At 48.6% G+C, this 5,511-nt stretch overlaps 1 long non-coding RNA gene across 1 annotated transcript; it reads right to left on the bottom strand.

Annotated features, from left to right (window-relative positions):
• Positions 1–2,097: 2,097 nt before the first annotated feature.
• Positions 2,098–5,105, bottom strand: LOC140615215 (uncharacterized). Its single transcript, XR_012016011.1, has 2 exons — positions 4,615–5,105; positions 2,098–4,319 (listed from the first exon to the last, which is right to left on the bottom strand). It is a non-coding gene; the product is annotated as an uncharacterized lncRNA (long non-coding RNA).
• Positions 5,106–5,511: the final 406 nt, after the last annotated feature.

The following is a 5,511-nucleotide window of genomic DNA, read 5'->3' as shown; positions in this document are numbered from 1 at the left end:
TACACTCCCCAACAAAGACATAATGGCACCGTTATAGCACAACGGCAAAACCAGTGTAGCCGGCAAAAAAAGAAAGCCTTCTGCCACTAGCATCGCCAGGCAGGATGTGCTCAGAGGATGCATGACAGCAGGGTCCCCGGACAACGCTGCTCTACACGCCAACGTGGGGCTGGCCACACGCAGATCAAAGCAAAGGAAATGTAGCATAAAAAAGAAAGCAGAGCTTTGAGCAGAAAGAAGTCTGGGAAATGTCCACAACACTTCTGTAGCCAACCTGGCATGCAAAAGTCAGGAAGAGAGAGCTTTTGTGATCCAAAGTAATCAACATCTTTTGTGGGTAAAAAGGCTATACTCCAGGCAGCCACAAGCTATGGCCCTAAGTCAGACACAAGGTGGGCAGCATGAGAGGCACAGCTGCCCACACACCCATTGCCAGCCCCAGCTTCTGTGATGAGGGAAAACACTCTGCAGCACTAAAAATCCACCTAGGACTGCAAACAAAATGACCCCCAGGGGCACTTGGACCAGCTGCCCCCTCCCCAACTACCCCCTCACCCCCCCAGGGAAAACATTGCAATGCATGAAGTTTGGTTTGAAACTCTCCACTGCCATTTTGCATCTGTAGAACTTCTCTGATAAGCCCCTTCTTCTCTCCCCATCCCCCAGGGTAAGCTTCTATTGCACGTTCATTTTGTGTAAGGTGCTCAGATAAGGGGATTAGGCTACAAAGATGAATAAAGCTTGAACATTGTGTTTGATATATCCGTTGTCCCCAAACAAATCAGGGAAGGACAGTGTGAGAAGTACCGGGAGAGCGAGAACAAAGTGGGAACGAGGGAGCTTCATCTGTCAAGGGAATCAATCCGGGTATCATGGAGTCAGAGACATTTGAGACAGACAGTAAAGGATCAGTAAGTATTTATGGCTGACAGTACAAGAAACCAATCCAGGCAGAAGTCCCATCATGGGGGATGAGTTTGGAGGATGGACCATGTTCCATGCGGGACTTAGTACAGGAGAATGACATGCTGTAAGGTAAGACGATTAGATTGGCAGATTTCCAGAGCCCTAAATGCCCTTAAGCCTCATTGACATCGTGTGTCCTTTCAGTCTTTCCTGTGTGTTCAGTGCCCAGCACAGGTCAGATGTGGCACATGGCCTGTGACTGTGGTTGCACACTGCTTTTTTGGTTGCCTTACCCAAGTCTCCTCTACACCTCAACACTTTCAGCTTCAGAAAGATCCCCCCTTACTGGACTCTGGATTCTCAGAGAATTATTCCCTAACACGTGAGAAAAGTTAAATTTCTACTCTTTCCTCCTTGTGGGTTTTTGCATTTTAAAAGGCAGCTTGTATTAATGCAAATAGAAAAACCAGGGTGGGGAAAAATGTTTGAGCAGAAGGCTCTTTCTGCCATTTTCCCATACTCTTTGGTATCACTTCCCATTCATCCACTTATCCTGTTTCCAAACTAGAAGAATGGGGGCCTCACTGCTTATTGGCACTCCACCTCCGATCTTTGATTTATCTCTATTTGAAGTCACATCAAGTCTTACAAGAGTTTTAAGAGATTTCAACCTTGCCTCCGCTCTACATTCACACAACAGATGACATTCCTCTGTGGATCACATTTCCAGACACAGCTTACATTGTGGCCTGAAACACCAAACAAATCACCCTGAGATCTTGTGAGGTAACTGGGGTGTTATAATACAACTGCATCCACAACTCTCCCACGTAGGAGAGTGTATTTTGATGAAAGCAAGCCTGTGGTTACTACAGGGGTAATCTTCAACGCACTCTGATTCATAACAGAAGAAAATTGTTAACAAATGTTGTTAGTTCAGAACTGTATATCACATGAGACGTATTCCTGGGTGAATTCTACATTCTAGTGTGAAATACTGCCAAGTTGGAGAATCACTGGTTAAGTGTGGAACTGAGAAATATAAACAGGCATTTCTCAGTAGGACACTTTATGTCAATAATTCATAGTAGCTTTCCAAAGTGTCCGGTTCACATTTAGGGAATACATTACAAGTGGTTTGATCTAAATCATTATTTCACTACAGATATATCATAGAGTTCTACCGAAGTAACTCAGTGACCTTTTATTCTTTTATGAAATGCTTTTCAATTCGAAATATACTGTGTTGGGGGTTTCCACATTAGCAGGTGCTTGCTTCATTATGATAAGAAAAACTACATTTCATTGTATTTGGCATATAAGCTGAGATTTTTTTTTGGAATGCTGTAGTTAAAATAATTTAAGAAAACAAAAACAAATTAATATATGTATGTGCACTACCTCCTTTGAACAAAACTGCACAGGGAGTCTCTGACAAGATCTCATGTCCATGTCAGTCAGCTTGCTGCGAAGCCAATGATCCACGATCCCAGTGGCTTGCAACAGCAAACATTTATTTTCACTCACATGTCTGCATCTTCGGAGTAAACAGGGTTGCTCAGCTCTGCTCTGTATGTCTTCTCATTCAAGGCTCCCAGGCAAAGGCTAAGCCCTCCATGGGACGCTCATTTTCATGGCAGAGACTAAGAATAAGAGGCAATCGCATTTGACGCTCCTGTTCAAACAGAGCATGTGTCTCAATGGTTCATATCCCATTGGCCAAAAACAGTCACACAGACTAGTCCAACACCCGGGGGGCCAGGAATAGACACCCTGCCCCTAACAGGAGAGGGAAATCTATATTGGAAAACAATATTACAATCTATTGCAGACCATCACCTGGGGGTATTCACTTTCCTTCCTTTCTCACTCAGAATCACTCACCCACGTCCAAGAAATGTACCAGGAATGTCTCATTCCATTACAGTGCCAGGTGCCAACTTGAAGATCTCATGAAGATCTCTAAATCAGGTATAAAAGAACCCAAACGTGCCACGTACCATAGTAGAACAAGGACAGAATAACTACAATAAATGCCCTCATTAGTAAAGAAGAAGGATGAGAAGCACTTAGTAATCACTGGTGACACAGTAATTTTGAAATTCTGCTGGACACACATTGGGGGCTTCCTACCCTAGGGCAGAGAATGTTCCTGACTAGGCCCCAGTTCTGCCGTCTGCAGGCAGCTCCCTAGTCCCTTATTCTCTGCAGCTCTCTACTCCACCCTCCAGGGCATCTCTCCCCCACCCCACCCCCCTTCATCCTTGCTGGTTGCTTCTTGGAGGGCAATGGAGATTGTGCCATCCTAGGAGAATGAGCGGCATTGTCAGCCTACTTCTTGCCTAAATTGTCTCAAAACATCATGATCTCTCTTAACTGAAGATGACAGTGCTTTGAGCAGTATAACTCCTTCAAAGATTTTGTTAGCTCTTTATTTATTTCATACCATTCCTGTGTGCCAGCAGCCTGCAACACAATTCTTGGATATGTTTTTCTCTAGACTTAAGGACTCTGTGGGCTTGTCAAGCTATTGCAGAATTATGCCTTCAGGAATTGTGGCCACTCCTATCATTTCTTTTCAGCCTACATCTTAATCAGTGGTTTGGGCTGAATGGATGTCTCAATTTTATCTTTTATCAGTTGAAAGTTAAAAATAGTCCCATTTTTCAACCCTGAAATCCCAGAATTTAAGGCTTTCTGTTTTTTCTTTCATCCCATCCTGCAAACGGGCCAGCTCTTTTCTGGATTTGTTTCATTTTTAAAATACCAAATGCAGGTAATGACAAGTAATGCATGCTAGTCATGTTCCATTTCAATACCTTTCCAGCCAAAGCCCTAAGTTCGCGGGGAAGACCATCTGCCTCCCCTGTTACTGCCACTTTTCCAACCACCTATAGCTTTAGCCTCAAGGAACTGCCACCAATTTTTATTTTCATACAGCAGCACCCCACTCCTCATATCAGTTTTTATATTCATCCACCGGCTGCACAGAAAGCTGCCCCCAATCTCCAGTAGCTGGCAACAACAAACAAATTGCTTGCCCACGTTGTGTTCCGAGTGCCCTGGCGGTGAGCACCTTGCCTCTGCTACACATGCCCACATCAGGGACCCCAGCTGAGGGGCCAGCGTCCTGTGTGGCATAGGAAGGACGGGAGGTGTTCAATCACAAGTAAGGTCTTTGCCTGGAAGCAGCAGAGTTACTTCCCACATCCCTTTCATCCAGTTCAGCATCACTGAGCGTGGGAGGATTTTCTTCCCATTACGAAGAAGGTGGAGTAAGTGTTTTCAAATGATGCAGCCTACTACACTCTACTGAGAAACCAAACTTATGAAACCTCAGAGTTGGAGGGCTGCTCGACCAGCTCCGTAAAATCAGTGCAATCATGAGGATTTTTATAAAGTCCATCATCGTCCTGAAAAAGAAAGAAATAAAAATAAACCAATGGACTTAAAAATAAACCGGCCCCGCCCCGCCCCGCCCTGACCCCGCCCCCGCCTCGCCCGCCCCGCCCCGCCCTGCCCCTGACCCCGCCCCGCCCCGCCCCGCCCCGTGCTGGGCAAGACCCGTCGGGACCGCGGCGGACAGCGCCCCCTGCCGGTGAGTCGCCGGCGGAGACTGTAGCCGGAGCAAAGGGAGAATTTGTTTCCTCGTTTTGCTTCTTGATCTGGACCCTGAAATTCAAAAAGCAGAATCTGAGAAATACCCACCGCATTCTAAAGTCCCTTTCCCCTGCGCCTGAAATCTGATGCTCCTTTGATGCTGAGGCGCATCGAGCCAGTCAATACCCCTCCTATAGTGGACAACGCTACTTGGTCTGTTACGTTCTCATCCCGGAACCGTCACAAACATACGTTCAACTTAACGGCTAAGAAGAAACGAGATTCTTTACCCGGGAGAGGGAGCTCGAGTAATCTGCAATTCAGATTTTGTGTTTATTGATTACAGGCCGGCGTAAGAGCATCTCGCAAGTTTCTGAGTCCCGACACTCCCGGAGCGCACATGTCACTAATCAAGGTCGCAGGCACCTCAGTTCACTGGTGTCCACGGAACCCGGCGCCACGCGCTAACCGAGAGTCGCGGGCGGTGGGAGCGGCCGGGGCTGGCGCGTGTGAGCTGCGCGCGCCCTCTGCTGGCCGCAGGGCGTCAGGGCCGCAGCTCCCCGGGCCCCGGGGCCGCCCCCGCCGCCGCCGCCCCCGCCGCCGCCGCCCTCCTGCGCTCAAGGTCGCGCGGCCGCGAGCCCCGGGCGTGTTCGGGTTCGGGTTCCGGGGCCGGGGCCGACCCACGCGGCGCGCAGCCCGGGCCTCACACGGGAAGCCTGGAGGAAGGGAAGCCCCTGGAGCGTTGTTGCGGCTCAACGAACCCTCTCCCACCGCCACGCTGGGTTTGGTTTTGAGCGACGCAAATCTCATCTTCAACAGGATCGCCTCTTTGAGGAATTAGGAACTCGGGAAACAAACCACGGACGACATTTTAGACGATTTCGCTTTCACCTGACACCCGAGAAGAGAACCCCTTTTGCATAAGCGCTCACCCTGGGGTCACGGGGCCTGCCGCGCACCCCAGGCTCCCAGGGCCGCGGTCCCGTGTGGTCCTCGCGATGCTGC

This window comes from Canis lupus, chromosome 23 (genome assembly GCF_048164855.1).
Source record: "Canis lupus baileyi chromosome 23, mCanLup2.hap1, whole genome shotgun sequence".
Taxonomy (NCBI): Eukaryota; Metazoa; Chordata; class Mammalia; order Carnivora; family Canidae; genus Canis; species Canis lupus.
The sequence above is the reverse complement of the archived record's forward strand: the minus strand, read 5'-3'. Positions and strand labels throughout refer to the sequence as shown.